At 40.9% G+C, this 19,331-nt stretch overlaps 1 protein-coding gene across 1 annotated transcript in view; it reads right to left on the minus strand.

Annotated features, from left to right (window-relative positions):
• The window catches only part of FMN2 (formin 2), an 828,101-nt gene that overhangs the window by 430,398 nt on the left and 378,372 nt on the right, over window positions 1–19,331 (minus strand).

The raw sequence follows: 19,331 nt of genomic DNA on the forward strand, positions 1-19,331 counted from the left end.
AAAGCAAAACGCCATTTAATCAGTTTAGATAGTTAAGCAGCATAATTTTTTTCTTTAAGAATGATAATACCAAGAAAAAGTACAGAATTAATTTTTCCATATTGATTTTCACTCATGGCACTCATTTTAATGAATGCTCATTTCTTACAAATGATGAAAATATAATAGTCAAGCAAGGTCATTCCAAGGAGAACCAAAATATAAATATGTATTCATGAAGAAGAGAGAAAGAACAAGACAATGTTCAAATCTGAGCATTAAAAATTTAGGATGGCAGGAAAAGGCTTGAGTGGGAATGAAAATTCTTTACAATTTCTTTGAAAAATATTCCTACCTCCTACTTCATTTGCAGTTAGGAAACCTTGTAGAACCAAGAAGGTAAAATTCAAGTCAGTCCAGAAAACCATTATGTGAATCCAAGTCTGGTTAAAGCCAACTTAAAATCTGATCCATGAGACTTCAAACCATAATGCAGTTAAAACATCACCACCAAATTCCAATTCTCAAAAATGAACAAACTGTTATATGGCTGAAGGCATAATTGTTTTAATTGAGAGGAAAAATGCAGCAGAAACAAACCTCAAAATTATTGGACGTGCATGAAGTTGCCCCAGTGCGACAGCACAATATAACAGTTCAGCTTTAATTTAAGAGAGACCCAGTTTTTGTATTCTTGCATAACGTACTTTAATTGTACCATTAAAAATCTAAGGTATTTTTATTTTAGCATACACTGACAATACTTGTACTCCCTTGTTCTTGGCTGTTCATGTATCCTTTTATTCTCTTTCTAAATTGTGGACTATTTTAATTGAAAAACAGGTTTAGCCGCTTTGAATGCAATTTGACCATAAAACAGGTCTATAAATTAAGTCTAGTAAACAATAATTATTGTAACACAGTCAGAGATCCTGCGGCCATATTTAAGTGTTTTATTCAATTTTTGGAAAAACACTTTAGCAACTAAGCAGAGTGATCATGCTAATTCAAACACATTTAGAATCTCATTTCCAACATAACTCTCAGTGGCCTTTCAAACACTTCCCCCTCCATGATTATCAAAATGAATTAAGAGAAGACCACAGACTTTCACACTGAATATTACTTTCCTATGTTATGAGCATTTGGAGTCATGCAATGATTTATAGGACAGAACAGTAAGTCTTTATTGCAAGCACACTGAATTGAATTATTCACCATCAAATCTGGATGCTTTAGGCCGGATGAAAATAGTTGGTTTATTAAATTGGAGGTGGGGAGGGCGGGGGAAAATACATGCAAAGGGCTATTTCAGCAATGCAAGAGATTGTTTTCCGGTTTTCTGGAGAGATCTTGTTTTTTTTGGAAAATGTTATATTAAATGGCTTACCAGACGGTGAAATTTCTGGAGACTCCAGCAAAATGTAAAACACTCAAAGAAATACTAGGTTTTAACAAGGCATCATAGGCTTCAGTGTCAGGGCAGCATGAATAAAGAAAGAGGACTAACCACTCTACAGGATTAATACATCAATTACTATACAAGTTCAGAAAATATCTTTTAGGTGCTATGTAGTCCATTCAAACTGAAACTAATATTATTTCAAAGATCATCGGTCTTGTACTACATCACAACCATTTCTACTAGTGCTGTGCGGTTAAAAATGACTACTTCCAACAGAACGTTCCGTCATCTTCAGGTTATCAGTTTCTTCTTGAAAAAGAGAAAGAGGCGGGGGGAAGAGATGGTCAGCAATGCCTAAATTTTGCAAAGATCTATATGGGGGCTTTGATACCTCTTCTTTTTGGAAGGCATAAAAGCCCTAAAACCATCCTAAGCCCTCCAACTCAACATGATTGAAATGTAATACCTAAAACACAGCAAAGTGATGACTGATTAACCCCACAGTGCATCTAAAATCCGTTATATGTTATGTTGGAAATAGTCATCTAGAAATATGCATTTCTCAGTACTGCCATCAACTCCAGCTTCCTTCAGTCAAAGTATATTGACATATTAAGTTGCTGAACAAATCATTTTTTTATCACAATTCATAAGTTATAGAATGATCTCCCTTTGTCAATTAGGGAAGAAAAACATTTAATGCAGTTTTGCCACCAAGTAAAGACCTGTTTTTTTGTTGTTGCTTTTTTTAAGTAATGGGTGTTGAGGTGATTTAATCCCAAAGGTACTGAATTATATATGTATGGATGGTTTTTTTTTCATACTGTAAAACCTGTAAAGCCATTCACAAATTTATTAAATAAATTATAGTAGTTCCAGAAGCCTAAATAGTAGGCAGTTCACTAATCTAGGAAAGTTTACAAGTGATGGTGAAATCTCCCTTACTTTTTTTGTACAGAAATTTTATGTACATTAGGACCCCCTGAAAACATTTCAGCTTAAAACTTTACACAAGAACCTGTTCTACAATGCTGGAAAAAAGTCAATATCCTCACAATAGCAACTACAAAAATCACACCAAAATCAAAGACATAGGCAAACTCACGTCATACCACTACCATCAAGCTAAAGCACAGCGTAGTTGGCAGAAGATGGAGATAAGCAGAGATAGTAACCTCCTTCCTAGCTCCACAGGCTCAGAATGTATTGTCATTATTTGCCAATGGATAGGGCAAGGGGGTAGGTAGATGGGGAACATTTCCCAGTGCAGGCAGGTCTTGAAAGGAGGGAATCTGTTCCAAGTCCAACATTTTTAACCAGTTATATGGGGACCTGGAAGAAAAGGACACTATTGATCGAATTTTAAAATCGGCCATGCACACAAATATCGTCACTTAAGTACGTGGCTGAGCCCTGCACACATTTTCAAAAGGGTCCAGCCACACGCATAAGTGACGATACTTGCACAATTGCGGGGCCCTGAAAAGGGGCCGGGCCGAGGACATGGTCTGGGCGGGACAGAGGTGGACTGGGACAGTGGCCATTAGTTGCTGTCCTGGGGGAAGCATGTGCCGGCAGTTGGCCAGAGCACGCAAACTACTTCTGCTCCAGGGGAGCAATAAAGTAGTGAAACAAAAAAAAAAAGTATGTTTCTTGGACGGGTTAAAGGAGTGGGGAGGGAGGGGGTTTAAGTGGGGGGGTTAGGGAAGTTCCCTCCCAATCCGTTCCCTTAATAGGAGCGGACTAGAAGGAAACGGGGGAAGGCTCGATTTTGTTGCTGCATGTAATCTACTAAAAGCCCCCCCACGCACACTACCCACACGGTTTTTAAAATCTGGCACACTGCGTGCGGCCCACGGATTTTATGACATGCATGCGCATGTTAATAAATACGTGTGCACATGGACGCACACCTTTTAAAATAGACCCCTAAATACTGGTCTAATCAATATATTTGTTTGATAGCCTATCAATGCTAACGTATAAATCTTGAGGTTCTTGTTTCTCATTTGCTTTGAGTTCCATCTTCCCCCCCAAAACCTGAGATACCTTCCCATCAAGTATGCTTATCAATGGGATTTTAATTTCAATCCTCAACAAATGTATACCAGAGAACAGCTCCTTCATTTGGGCTCTTAACTGATGGTCACCAACTACCTTATCACTCAATGTAAATTAGTACATGATCAGCCAGATTGCTTCCCACTACTTAAAGATTCTGGTATTTCCGCTGTCATTCAGTATATTACAAACTACGGATTCCTTCACTAAATCAGCTTGACTGTTTAAAGGATTTTCAATCCAAGCACTTTTTTTTCCCCTAGTTTGGACTAAATTAACTGTTGACTGACTTACTAGCGGTCTTCAAAGTGAAATGTTAATCCTCTTATGACAGATTGGCACCTCTGCTTTTAAAATAAGAATGCATGAAAGTTTGTCAGACACGGATGCATTGAAACTTAAAGTGCAAACACCAAACTCAAAGTGTTCAGAAGTAAACAGCACATCTTTTTGCATGGAATCAGTCACATTCTTCCCTTTCTTAAATTTTATGCAGGTATCTCAGTAGGAATCCACCTATCTACAAAGAATGTAGGACTTGAAAGAGCTGACATGTCTTCCTTAATTATGCACATTCCCCTTTTACTAAGGTCTGACAAGAAACAGTGGAGCAGGAAGAACCTATTTGTTTCTAGTTGCTGAAACCACTTTGCATAATGAAAGGCCTAACATATACTTGAGGATGAGAACTGAAAAAATTCCAATGGATAATACTTACATTTCAAAAAACATTGCAATAGGTTTGCAAAAGGTACTCAAATTTCGTACACCAAAATTTGTATAACTATTTGAAGATGAGCCTTGACTTAAAACATGTGACCGATTCATCTTACAAAAAAATAATAGTAACTCAAATATTTATACCGGAGTCTGATACCATGAGATATCTAAGTCCAGACCAAATTATATCAGAGGAACTATCAAATTCATGGAAAATTCATTTAAGAAAAGATAAAACATATGGGGTTGATTTTAAGACCTGCGAGCATGCAGTTCCCGGCGCGCACGCATGGACACGCTGATTTTATAAATCGGCATGCGCATGCGTGGGTGGGTGCCCCATTCACACATGTGGGGGGGGGGGGGGGAATTATATGCGGCAACGCTATTGGCCTTTTTCCCAGTTCCCTAACCCCCCCTTCCCCTCTCCTCCCCAAACCCTAAACTAAACCTATCCCCAATTTTTTTTTTTTTTTTTTTTTTTAATACTTACTGCTCTTCCAGAGCAGAAGTAAACTCCGCTTGCTGGCCAGCTTTAAAACACATTTCTGTCTTTCCACATACTTATTTTAACTCAGTTTATTTTTATAACATGACCAATTATGTAGATAATGAAGTCTTTTTTTCTACACTAGACACATTCTAGGAAAAGTCTGTAGTATACATGTATGCAACATGAGGAACTCGTGAATAATAAATGAAAATCTGGGCTACATCAGAAAAGCCCTAAAATGCTATAACATTCTATACCAATTCATTTTCTAAAAATTAAAAACTCACAAAACTTAAATGTAGCATACAAAACACATGAGACTTTCCCAAACAGCTACAACAGAATGCACACATTTGTATGTACTTCATAACTTGATAGGGAGGTAAAGAGACATTTTTATTTTGGTTTGTTAGTTCATTGGTTTTTTTCAAATAAAAAAAAATACTCATTTATTTATTTTCAGGCCGATACAGTACAGTGCGCTCTGACGGAGCGCACTGTTAGCCTCCTCTTGGACGCGCGTTTTCCCTTAACCCTTATTCAGTAAGGGGAGAAAAATGCACGTCCAACCCGCGGCACCTAATAGCGCCCTCAAAATGCAAATGCATGTTGATGGCCCTATTAGGTATGTACGCGGGATACAGAAAGTAAAATGTGCAGCCAAGCCGCACATTTTACTTTCAGAAATTAGCGCCTACCCAAAGGTCGGCGCTAATTTCTTCCGGCACCAGGAAAGTGCACAGAAATGCAGTAAAAACTGCTTTTCTGTGCACCCTCCGACTTAATATCATGGCGATATTAAGTCGGAGGTCCCGAAGAGTAAAAAAAGTTAAAAAAAAAATTTTTGAATTCGGCCCGTGGCTGTCAGGCCGAAAACTGGATGCTCAATTTTGCCGGCGTCCGGTTTCCGAGACCGTGGCTGTCAGCGGGCTTGAGAGCCGATGCCGGCAAAATTGAGCGTCTGCTGTCAAACCCGCTGACAGCCACCGATCCTGTCAAAAAGGAGGCGCTAGGGACGCGCTAGTGTCCCTAGCGCCTCCTTTTGCCCGTTTTTACCGCCAGGCCTAATTTAAATACAGTAAAGTCCGCGGGAGAGCGGGCGATTCTGTATCGACCCATTTGTTTGTTAATTTGTTTACCATTAAATTCATTGAGGGAAGCACTGCAGCCTATTTTGGGCTCCAAAATGAGGGTTTTCTCTAAGGAAACCTGTGGGAAGACATCAGATGGGGAAAAGAACTCCAAGGTACATAGACTGTAGCAAAGTGGCTCTGAAAAATGAGTGTGGTCTGATCATTTTTTGTTATTTTTAAATTTTCATTTTGAAGTGACTCTTTCCTGAGACACAATTAATTCAGAGTGTAAATAGTTGGGAAAAGTTGATAATTTTAAAATTAGAGAATGTTTGGAGAAAATGGGGGATTTAGTTTTAGATTTGGATGATGTTGGAGTAGATAATGTGGACTCTATATTGGTTATTAAATGCGAGGATGCAGAAAGCCTCGATGGTGAATGAAAAAAAAGTTTAGTGAGAAGAGTAGTAGATCTCCATGGTTCTCAGAAAAGTTAGCTGATCTAAAGAGAGTTTGGCATCATTTAGAGAGGTTATAGAAAAAATATGATTTACAAAAAGATTGTGATCAGTGCTAATACTGAATATTTCAAATGTATTGTTTTGGCTAAACCACAGTATTTTTCTAATATGATTTCACGTGCTAGTGGTAATCCAAGGATGTTAATACTGTTCAGGGTCTACTTAGGATTAACAAAAATGATCTTCCTGATTGTGAGCAATTTGTAGGATTCTTTCAGCAGAAGGTTGCTTTGCTTCGGGAAGAACTCACTGTGATGTCTCCCCATAAAACAGATAAAGATCAGAACTCAGATATGACTTTATCAAAATATTCTGAGTCATTTGAGAAGGTCATTGGTGGAGATGGTCTAGTCTTCTTTGAGACCATTTATTTGAATTTAATTTGTTGTTGAGTAAGATAAAAACCACAAATTTATTGGATCCTTGTCCAGCTAGAATTGTTAAAGATTTTCCAGATAAAGTTCTTGAAGGTTTGTTTCTTTTAATTAATGATTCTTTAAATCCAAGCAAAGTACTTTCAATTTTGAAAAAGACAATTGTTACTCCTCTCCTTAAAAAGGAGAATTTAGACCCTAGAGAACATAAGAACTATAGGCCAGTATTAAATTTACCTTTCATGGCTAAAAATTTAGAAAAAATGGTATTTTCCCAATTATCAGATTATTTATTTGACAATAACATGTTAGATGAAGTCCACAAAGGCTTCGGGAAATATTATAGTACAGAGACTTTGATTAATTCTTTGGGTGAGAAACGTCTCCCTAATTTGAATAGGAGTGAAATGACTCTGCTGGTTTTGATTTACCTTTCTAGTACTTTTGAACTTGTGGATGATTCTGTTTTATTATATCATTGTGAACTTTTAGGGAATGGGGGTCAGGTCTTAAAGTGGCTTTCTAGTTTTCTTCAGAGTAGGAAATTAGTGACTTTTCAGGTTTCTCTCTTCTTCTTGTAAGTTGAATTTAGGGGTCCTTCAAGGTTCTACCTTATCTCCCCTTCTTTTTAATTTGTTTTAATTCCATTAGGTAATTTGATTCGGCCATTTGGTTTTATTCCATTCATTTCTGCTGACGTCTTACAAATTTTGGCTCAGTTAGGAAATTCACCCAAAATAGTTATTGGCAGACTGAATTCTTGTTTAAATACCATTTTTCAATGGTTTTTTGAAAAGAAGTTGGTTCTTAACTCAGAAAAGACTGAGCTATTGAAAATTGGTTCAGGCAATATTCCAGGAACCCTTAGTTTGAATGGACTAGAGTTAACGCTTAAAGATCAGGTAAGGCCTCTGGAAGTGATTTTGGACTCTGAATTCTCTTTAGAAAAAAACATCTCTCGCAGGTGGCATGCAATACTTACTCTAGGTTGAAATTAAGGCAATTGAGACCCTACTTAAGGCTGACAGCACTTAAGGCAGTGGCTTATGCCTTGATTCTTTTACAGGTGGATTATTGTAATGCAATATTTTTGGGATTACAGGGAAAAGTGATTCGTAAATTACAACTCATTGAAAATACTGCTGCTTGAATGGTTTGGAGAAAATCTCAGAACTTAGGACAAACCATTGTTGGAACTGGATTGGTTACCTATTGTGGACAGATGCAGGTTCAAGAACTTGGTGTTGGCATTTAAAATCTGAAATGGCTTTGGTTCTCATTCATTGGAGGTGTATTTTGGAATGGCATGTAGGCAAAAGAAATTTACGCTCTACAGGAAGATATTTGTGCCTTCCTTCAGTAAAAAAAAATTGAAATACTCATTTGGGTTAAAGGTCATTTTCCAATGTTATCCAGATTCTTTGGACTAGTTTACCTGTGGAAGTGAGAGAAGAGGTAAATTTAATAAAATTTTGGAAGAGAATAAAAACCTGGTTTATGTCTGTAAATCAGTAATTTTTGGTTTTAGGCAGAACTTGATTTATCAGGCAAGGAGGTGGAAGGATGAGCTGCACTTATATGTTTGTTCATGTATTTTGATTTTTAAATGGATATGATTTTATGATGCTTTTGTAATTTTTGTACATCGCTTTGGGTGATAGTTTTTATCTGTAAAGTGACTAATAAATGCTAATAAATAAAGTGACAAATAGCTTAAGGCACCATAAAGGAGCATAGAAGCAGAAAGAATGGGAAAAACACCTCAAGGCTTCAAAAGAGCACCAATAGTGGCATTACTCCTAGAAAGTAGCATGAGAGGCAAAGTGGAACCAAGAATGGCATCTACATCCTAAGGCACTAAAAAGTGGATACAAAGTAGAAAAGGTGGCAAGAAAAATCCCAAGGCACTAAAAAATGGGACAAAGCATCATCACACCAAGGCATCATAAGATGTGCAAAGTAGTACCCAGAGTAGCAAGAACACTGAAAGATTTACAGTCTGGGGTACGATAGCAAACAGCGTGACAGCAAGACCCTCAAGGTGGAAAGTCTGTGTATGGCAGCAATATTAAGTGGAAGAAAGCTCCCTAAGGTGTACGACAAGGTTAGTAGTAAGGATGTGCAGAAGAAAAAAAGTTTGCTTTGGTTTGTTCATTTGGTTCATTGAGACCCATATTTGTTTCATTAGTTTCAATACAAAAACCAAAATTTATTTATTCATTTCATTTGTTTTCCTTTAAAATCTATGGGGGAACCATTACAATCTATTTTGGGCTCTATAATAGTGATTTTTTTTTAATCAGTTCTAATGTAACCTGTGAGAAGAAATCATCAGAAGGGGGAAAAGAACTGCGAGGTATTTAGAGTGTGGCAACGTGGCATAAATAGTAGCCTATGGTTCTGCAAAGGGACAAAGGGGTACCAGGCTTACAAGATTGGCATGAGTTCTCTAAAGAAATGCAGGTGGACCAAAGGAGGAAGAGGAGGAAGAATACTCCAATATACAAAAAGAGGATGCCACCCCAGCAATAATGTCATGAACACTTGATGGCATCATGAGAGGAAAAGTGGCACCAAAAGGGGCATTAGCACCCTAATGCACCATTAAAGGAGAAACAAACCAGAAAATGTGGCAGGAAAAATTCCAAGATACAGATAAAGTGACCAAGAATCAGAAAGGGTGGTATCAAGATTTCAAAAGTATAAGAGGTGCACAGCTGCAACCCAGAATGGCAAAACGACCTCAAAGTGTAAGAGCTGGAATATCCAAGTTAGGTACAGTGGAAGAAAGAAGTTAAGAACCCCAAGGTGTAAAAGCTGCACAAGGCAGCAAGGCCAAGTGGCACGAAGATCCAAAGGTGTAGGATGAGGGACATAGTATTAAGGCAGAGTGGCATGGGAAATGGCAGTCATTCCATCGGAGCATACAGATACCCGTAGAGGGGGATGCTTCTCCCTGTCAAAGTATGGCTGTACCTGGATAATCCCCCAGTCCAATAGGATATATTCATGTCAAGGAGTAAGCCACACACATCATAAGTAGGTAGGTACCCAAGTGCACAGTACAGTAGAACTGAGTGGGCCATGAATCAATAATGGTTCATGGAGCAGTGCAGCGTGTGTGCAAAAGAAAGGATAGCTGTGGCAAGGGATGGCAAGAAAGTGAGTAGCATAGATGTTAAAATCCTGAGGAGTATTTCAGTAAGTTTGCAAAGCAATGTATGATGAAAAGTGGGCAGGTGCTGTAGGGGAAGGGGGTTTGATAAGAACCTTAAACACAGCTGGAGTAAGAGGAAGCACCCTCAGGTACCAAGACTGGCTTGGAATGGCAACGGCAGCAGCAGTGGTGCTGGTGTATCTCAAGTCCTGGAATGCTAGGAGCAGAACAATGCAGTGAGAAGGGTATCCGTAACAGCCCCAAAGGCATTTGCCAGTTCCTACACACGTACAGAGCAGCAGAGAAAATGGGTACTGTAATATAACAAGAATGGCTTGGAGCAGCAGCAGAAGTGGTGTTTGTTATTAATTTTTAATAATTGAAATGGTAGGAGCAGAGCAATGCATGAGAAGTGTAGCTGCAACACCCCCAAAGCTATGGTGTTGTCAATATCAGCGCCCTGGAGCATTTAAAAAATATCTTTGCAGGCAGAAAATGTTGCATTCTTAGGGACTGTAAAGTTCATTGGATATTAAGGATCCTGAGCCTTGCTAAGACTGTTTTGATATGGTTGGAGCATATGAAGTATCAAGTCCCATGGGTTGTGGTTGAAGCAAAACAGGCTTATGAAGGATACGTCAGGCCTAAGTGGATATGGTGGAGCATGGTGGGCTGCAACTAGAAGTGTCAGGCCACTGTGATTACGGTTGGAGCAAGACAGGCTTTATGCAGGATACGTCAAGACCCAGTGGTGCTGGTAGTAGCAAAGGATGGAGAGGATCTCAATGGAGTCATGCCCAGTGGTGGTGACTGTGGCAAAGCAAGCGAAGATGTCTGTGGAGATATGCCCCAGTGAAGGCGTATGGGGAAAAGGAGGCAGAGGAATCTGTTGAATCATGCCTCAGTGATGGCATTTGCCAAACTCTACCACTGAGGCATGACTCCACCAATATCCCCTGCCTGCTTTGTCTCAGCAACTGTTTGGGGTGTAGCAGGCAGGGGAAGTCAGTGGGGGTCATACCTCAGTGGTGATGTCTGGTGAAAAGGAGGCAGAGGAACTCTGCGGAGGCATGCCTCATCTGTGGCATTTGGGGAAAAGGAGACAGAGGAACTCAGTGGCATTGTGACCTGGCAGTGGTGCTTAGGAGTATGCAGAGAAACTCCGTGGAGTCAAGACCTGGCTGTGGTGCTTGGGGATAAGCAGGTAGAGAAAAATCAGGAGATTTATGCCCCAGTGATGGTGCTTGAAAGATGGCAGACAGAACCAGGATGTAAAACCCCCCTCCTGTGGTGGTGTTGGAAGTATAGCAGTGGATGTGCTGTCAGTCTCTTGTATTGTCAGAGTTGGGGTAAGGCAGTAGAAGGCTATTGCTGGATGTGCTGCCACAACTCTGTAGTGTCAGGACCCAATGGTGTTGTTAGGGACATGTAGGTAGGAAGCAAGAAGCATGAAGCCCCAGTGTTGTCATTGGGGATGTGTCAGGAGGTAGTAGGATTAGTCAGACCCCAGTTTTGTTGGGGATATGACAGGAGACAGCAGGATGTGACAAGCCCCAGGTGTCTTCATGGGGACAAGTCAAGACTTAGCAGGATGTGACAGGCCCCTGCAATGTTGATGGGGGTCCAGTCAGAAGGTAGCAGGATTGCACAGATCCCCAGTGAAAGTAAACAGAGCAAGGCAGGCAGAGGGTGTCAGAGCATGTTGGCCTCAGTGATGTTTTTGGAGACCTGGCAGGAGGAAGCAGGATGTGTGTGACCCAACTGACAGCGTTGGAGACACTGCAAGCCTCAGCATTGCATGTGTTCCAGCCCTTGGACTGGCATCTCTAGCCTGGGAGGCAGCAGCAGTGTGATTGCAGATGTGTGGTCCAACTGACAGTGAAGGGCTACAGCAGGACTCAGCTTTCAGGGTGGTGCGGCCTTTGATCTGGCAACTCAGGCCTAAGAAGCAACAGCAGTATAATTGCAGATGCAGGCCCTCAGACTGGCACCTCGGGCCTGGAAGACAGCAGCAGTGTGATTGTAAATGTGTGATCTAACTGATGGTGTTTGGGACACAGGACAGCTTTCAGGGTGGTGCAGCACACAGTCTGGCATCTCGGCTTGGTCAGTGGCAGCAGCAGTGTGATTGTGGAAGTGTGACCCAACTGACAGTGCTGGGGATACAGTAGGCAGATGCAGTCAGTCACTGGATGTGGATGTTGCTCAGAACTACTACCCATTGCCTTCGCAACAGTACTCTTTCTTTTGCAATGCTAATTGCCTAGCATATTCCCAGCATTCCTGTTGTTCCTGGTATCGTCCTTTTGAATCCTGTGGTTTCCTGTTCCACTCACCCTTGTCTTTATCTGCCCTAGTGCTTATTCCTGCGTTTCTCATTTCACCCTCGAACCAGACTCTTTTCTCGCTCAGCTCAGCCAGCTGCCTAGCCCTCTGTCACCATCTTAAGATCATGACACGAAAACCCTGACAGCCACCAGAACCTGAGGGCTCAACCCGAGGAGGAGGTGGTTGGCTAAGTGGAAGACCTTCTCCAGAGGTGTGTCAACTGCCACCTGTTAAGGCCTATTTTGTGCTTGCACAAGATAGGCAGTGCAAACTTAACAGCAGCACAAAGGCTCTCTACTCAAGGCATGTCACTACCTTTTTTAATGCACGGAATATATTTTATTGAGGCTTCAAGGAAGATAATTTTATACCATGTCCATATTTCCTGCAAGTTTTTAACCTTGTGAATTGCTCCTTTTAGCTATTTTTCTAAATACATTTCTTCATTTATCATAGTTTCCCTTTTGATAGTTAAATGCTACTGCAGTAATCTAGTACTGGCCTTCTGGAAAAAAATACGACGAGTGAGACAATCAAATTTGCAGATGATACAAAATTGTTCAGAGTAGTTAAATCACAAGCAGATTGTGATAAATTGCAGGAAGACCTTGTAAGACTGGAAAATTGGGCATCAAAATGGAAGATGAAATTTAATGTGGATAAGTACAAGGTGATGCATATAGAGAAAAATAACCCATGCTATAGTTACATAATGTTAGGTTCCATATTAGGTGCTACAACCCAAAAAAGAGATCTAGGCGTCATAGTGGATAACACATTGAAATCGTTGTGCTGTGGCAGTCAAAAAAGCAAACAGAATGTTGGGAATTATTAGAAAGGGAATGGTGAATAAAACGGAAAATGTCATAATGCCTCTGTATCGCTCCATGGTGAGACCACACCTTGAATACTGTGTACAATTCTGGTCGCCGCATCTCAAAAAATATATAATTGTGATGGAGAAGGTACAGAGAAGGGCTACCAAAATGATAAGGGGAATGGAACAGCTCCCCTATGAGGAAAGACTAAAGTGGTTAGGACTTTTCAGCTTGGAGAAGAGACGGCTGAGGGGGGATATGATAGAGGTGTTTAAAAATTATGAGAGGTCTAGAACGGGTAGATGTGAATCGGTAATTTACTCTTTCGGATAATAGAAAGACTAGGGGGCACTCCATGAAGTTGCATGTGGCTCATTTAAAACTAATCGGAGAAAGTTCTTTTTTACTCAACGCACAATTAAACTCTGGAATTTGTTGCCAGAGGATGTGGTTAGTGCAGTTAGTATAGCTGTGTTTAAAAAAGGATTGGATAAGTTCTTGGAGGAGAAGTCCATTACCTACTATTAAGTTGACTTAGAAAATAGCCACAGCTATTATTAGCAACGGTAACATGGAATAGACAGTTTTTGGGTACTTGCCAGGTTGTTATGGCCTGGATTGGCCACTGTTGGAAACAGGATGCTAGGCTTGATGGACCCTTGGTCTGACCCAGTATGGCATGTTCTTATGTTCTTAAGTCAAATTTAAAAACATTACGATTACTATTTCCAAGCAGATCCACCACCTTTATCTTTTGTACCAGATTCTGAATTCCACTGAGAACTTGATCTAATGTAGTTCACCTTCTGGTTGGTTCCATGATCTACCACTGCACGAAGAAGTCACCGACAGCATTTAGAAACTTTATTTCCCTTGCATATCCTGCTTTTACATTAACCCAAACAATACTCAGGAAATTGAAGACTTCCATTATTGGATTGCCCATTTTACTGGCCAGTCCAATTTCTGTTAGCATTTTACAGATTGCTTTCTCACCTTGGCCAGATGGGTGGAAAATTATCCCTACTACTATACTCATCCTTTTTACTCTTGGAATTTCTATCCATATTGATTCCAGAGTGCAGTTTACTTCCTATAAAACTATTATCCTGCTTGATTCTACATCATCCTTAATACAGAGTGCCAGCCTTCTACCCATTCTCACTGCCCTGTCAAGTTGATATAATTTGTACCCTGGTATCAGTGTCCCATTGGTTATTTTCCTTCCAACAGATCTCTGAGATGCCTATTATTTCTATATGTTTCTTTAGCACCATACATTAACTCTCCAGTCTTATTTTTCAGACCTCTGGCATTCACATACTGATAAATTTAGAGAATGTTTATTTGTGTTTATTGTTATATGTACCTACAACCTTCTTATTAGCAGATGATACAGGCAACTTGGAATCATGTTTGTCTGTCTGGACTTTTTCAGCTATTGCTACCACTCTCTATTGGGACATTCTAACATACTTTGTTTGCCAGTATCCTTTGAAGATATCTCCCTCTGAACCATGCACTGTTGAGTGACTGCTGGCTTTCCCTCATTTTCTAGTTTAAAAGCTGCTCTCCCTCTCTTTCTTTAAAAGTTAGCAACCAGCAGCCTGGTTCCACACTGGTTAAGATGGAGGCCATTCAGGCAGAACTCAGCAGCAGGAAACAGGATGCAGATGGGACAAGGGCAAGCATGGTCCCAGGTACACTGCATCCCATGGCTAGTTTAAGTTGTGCTTCAATGCAAAATAATGTACAATTAGGTATTTTGGGGCATTAAACCCTACAACCATTTAAGTGGACAAAAACAGGAAACTACATAACAGGAAAAAAGAATCTCTGATGACCTGAAAGTTACCAGGCAGTGTGAAACGGCTGGGAACGCAATATACTTAGATGCAAAAGAACACAAACAGTAATCAGAAGGCAATATTACCTTGAATAGTTAATTGTAAAAAATAGCACATCAAGTTAAAAAGGCAACATTTAAAAGGATTTTGAACACACAGAATCAATTCAGGACATTTTTTAAAAAGTTACCAAATGATTTAATGTCCAATACTGGTCTTACACTGACAACTTTTAAGTAATAAAAGGCTTGAAATAAAAGCAGGTTTCAATGAAGTACATAAAGGAAGCATTTGCATAGAAAAAGTAGAACAGGGAAAAGGGTCATAAAATTAAGTCGGCTTGAATGAGGATCAGGTTAACTCTGCGGAAATGCTACTTTAGTGAAAGAGAACTGGATACCTGGAACAACTTACTTACTGAAAGTGAGTATAACAAAATTCAGCCATGCTTGGAATAGACTAAGGGTAGTGGTGGTAAGAGCAAGCACTGGAGCTGATAAATGTATCAACTGGGCAGAGTGTAAGGTAATGAGGTCCTTTCCTGCCAGGACCTGCTTTGATGTCATGAAAGGTTCATAGATTGTGTGACATGGAATTTAATATTAAAAAGTAATATTTCTCAAAAAATTTAATGTCTACTAAGTGGTAAAATCTTAAGGCTGAAGCAATGAATTAGGACTTAAGAGCACATTTAAAACCTGGATTAAATATCACTTTCTACTGCATGTTACAAAAAAATTTGTTTCACAGTAATGTTGTCCCTCTCACTTTCCCCTTCGAAAGGCAGGAAAGATCTGGCCCCTCAGAAATTGTATATAAATTATACAGCTCATTCAGTTCTAAATGAATACATAAAGTTGCGCACAAATACAAGTTACATTTACTGCACTAGGTTATAAAATGCAAGATGGGCAATGTGTGGCCAAACTTTGCTAAAATTAACAAATCAATTCCAGCAAAACACATGGTTAAGACTCTGGAGAGCAATAAATTAAAAACTTAGTTTATGGCGGCACCAGCAGTCTTAAGATCTAAAACCAAAGGATTACACATCAATCATACTTTAGGTATGTGCATTCGTTTGAAACAAATGGGTAATCTGAAACAGGCCATTTTTGTTACAATTAAAACAAAGCAAATGGACAAAGCAACCAAAAATGACAAATTTTTGTTTGCATTTCTTTTCATATACCATTCGAGTCTTTGAGGCAAGCAAAACAGCAGGTTTCTCTTCTACTCAAGAGAAGCTCGACAGAAAGGAGATGGGAAGGGGACGGGACAAATGAGCAGGATGAAGCATGGTCAAGCACTTTTTCGAACCAGCCTATCCCAGCTAACATGTGCATAGATTGATAAATTCCTTTTGATGTTTTGTTTTGTTTTTTAACCTGAAACTAAATGTAAAACAACTTTTAGTAGTCGCCATTTTATTCCCTCATTTTTCTGTTGATTTCAGGCAGTGACTGTAATTCTCTCAGAGTCAAAGAAAAATGAAAAAAAAAAAAGTTTGGAAAAGAAAAGGAAGGAGACGCTGAAAGCAAGGTGAGCTGGGCTCTTACATGTAGTCACAGAGTCGCCGCATGAGAGGAGACATTACAACGTAATATGCAGTTCTCGCTTATAGTAACTGTCATTGAACAAGGAGTAAGAGTGTGTGCGCAGTGCAAAAAATAGATTTTTTTTATTTTTAAACAGCTCTAATGTTTGACCACTGACCCAGGCAGACCACCAGCCTCTTTTTTCTTTGTTTTCTCTGACATTCTGGGGTAGATTTTAAAAAACTACGCCCGCACGTACTTTTGTTTGCGCGATCGGCGCAACAAAAATCCGGGGTCGGCGCGCGCAAGGCTGCCCAAAATCGGCAGCCTGCGCACGCCGAGCCGCGCAGCCTGCCTCCCTTCCCTCCGAGGCTGCTCCGAAATCAGAGCGGCCTCAGAGAGAACTTTCCTTCCACCCCCCCGCACCTTCCCCTCCCTTAACCCCCCCAGCCCTATCTAACCCCCCCACCTTTGTTCGAAAAGTTACGCCTGCCTGAGGGCTTATGTGCTTCCCGGGCCTTGCGTGCGCCGCCGAGCCTATTCAACATAGGCTCAGCGTGCGCAGGGGGAGCTTGGAGCAGGTTTTCGGGGGGGGGGGGGTACACGCGTACCCCTTTGAAAGTCTGCCCCTCTGCAGATAAATGAGTCCATATACTCTGACTACTTTGCATGTGCGGGTGTGACTCTCTCCCATAGCCTATGTCATTTACTAGTGAAAGTCTACATAGCCATACTCAGCAAGCAGTGTGGGGCACACTTTGTAAGAAAAAGTGATTTTTTTTTCATATGTTCTGCTGTGTCTCCACATACTTGAATATATAATACTACAGCACAATACATTGTAATACTAAAAGCCCCTAGCCAGTACTACTGCTTCAAATCCCATCATGTCTCTGTGTGCAAAAGGAAGTCATGCTACTAGTGGCAAGAACAATGGCCAAAAAATAAGAGAGGAAAGGCATTTCCTCTAAAGGACAATGAGGAGACTAGGCATCCCTCCCCCTGCTCAAGAGAAAGATTTTATTTTATTTTATCATGTATATTTTTTTTTTAAGCAGAAGAGAACCACAAGCAGGATTGGCTAAGGAGAAACTCAAGATGGAAGGGCATGTGCCACCTGTTCCCATTCATCTCTCATCCTGTGGGTCAGGGGAAGAAGGCAGAATCAGCAAAGGGTGGTGTCAGCTGTGGAAGGGCAGGGGTACTAGGTGTGGAGCACCCCAAATCAGCACGGCACACGCTCCGTGATTGCTCCTGAGCAGTGTCTGCAGCAGATAACTTGGAGAAAGTACTGATTTACATAAAACATATGAAGGATTCTCAAACTTGCAGGTTTTTGAACTTGTAGGCAGCTAAGGAATATTGGGGGAATCTAGTTACTAGTGTGCTCTCCTCCAATAAGAAGCCACAGGAGTCAAAAATGGGGACAAAGGGACAGGGACAAAGAGAACCCCACAGGAAGAGCAGATAGAGATGTGTGAGAAAGATGCCCCTGATCTTTTCCTTCCCAGTGCACCCTCAAATCCAGCCTCACCAGCAGTACCAAAGGATCCAGAGAAAAAGAAAAAGAGATAGATTTCTCATGGCATCAGAGGTGGGGGAAGTACTTTATAGAATTAAAGAGAACCAGTGTTTTGTAGAATGCATTCGCTGTTTTAAGGCCATCAGTAGAGGAATGATACCAAACCAACGTGTAAGCATTGCATACAGTATCGTTTAAATAAAGAAAACCCAATACCATTGGATTCAGGCGAGGCTACTGGTTCTAGCCTGGGGCTCCTTTCTACCACCCAAAGCAGCAGTAGCAGCAGAAAAGCCAGAAAAAATTGGAAGTCTGTCTCCCAAGCTGACACCCCCCCCCTCTCTTTCCTTCAGCAAAGTGACAGACAAGCAACCCTCAACCACACATCAGTGGCAAGCCACGAAGTATCATACGGGGTGTTTCACTACATCACTGTCCCTTGGTAAGAGGCAGGCAGCATCAAGAGTCATGGCATAGTGCCTCAGAAAAAGGATTGCACTGGATTACCAGACCCTACAAATCATGAAAAATATAGTATTGAAGCAGTCGCTGCAAATCTTAGCTACCAATTACAAAGTGCCCTCCCAGTCAACATTCAGTGGGCAGGATTTCTCATGTCTGTTCACTCAGGGCCATGCTCACATGCAGCAAAGCTGGCCAAGGTGGAGAGGGATTAGAATCCATTTCACCAGCAACTTCCTAAGTCGGCACACCTATCTCTCCTTCACAGCATTGTCTGTAGCTGGCCAAGGCAAGGGCAGGCAGTAGTTATAGTGGGGGTGGATCAGCAGAGTACAAGAGGGCTGTGTTGCTCCGCACCATCCAGGTGATATATAGCAGCCATACGTCAGTCAATATTTTAGGAACAATAAGGAGGAAAGAAGGAGCTAGACCAGAGAGAGATACAAATATGAAAAAATAAAACAAAACACAGTGGAAGATTAGGGGGGGGGGGGGGGTCCATTGCTGCACCTGACAGTAAAGGATACCTTGGGGGTCAAGGAGGAACATGACAGCTTAATCCTGAAGGAACTGATAGAGAGGGGGCCGAAAAATAGCAGGGCATTTCCACTGGAGCGTGAAGGGTGGGTAGCATTTCCAGCAAAGATAGCAAGCAGTGGAGGTGCCTCTACACTCGTTCATTAAGGATAGAACTCCACCTATCTAATGTTGCAGATGTAGTAGAGCTACTGACAACCCTTCATGACTTCTCTGTAAATCAAGTTAGGTGCGGATCACGCCCCTCACCAGAGATTCCTAACTGCCTACAGATGACACAGCCTTTCGAGCCCTTAAGCCCTTCAAGGATGCCATAGAGATCTTAGCTCCACAAGAGCCAATCTTGGTCCAGTCATACCTATAGTCAATATCATGGAGAAGACGTGAAAGGGTTTCCTGCAGGAACAGGAGCTGTCAGAGGTGTTGCTGTTTGGGGATTCCTTGGAGCAGCAGATTCAAGATAGGGTCAAACTCCTAATCCAAAAGGATACCTACA

This window comes from Rhinatrema bivittatum, chromosome 3, assembly GCF_901001135.1.
Source record: "Rhinatrema bivittatum chromosome 3, aRhiBiv1.1, whole genome shotgun sequence".
NCBI lineage: Eukaryota > Metazoa > Chordata > Amphibia > Gymnophiona > Rhinatrematidae > Rhinatrema > Rhinatrema bivittatum.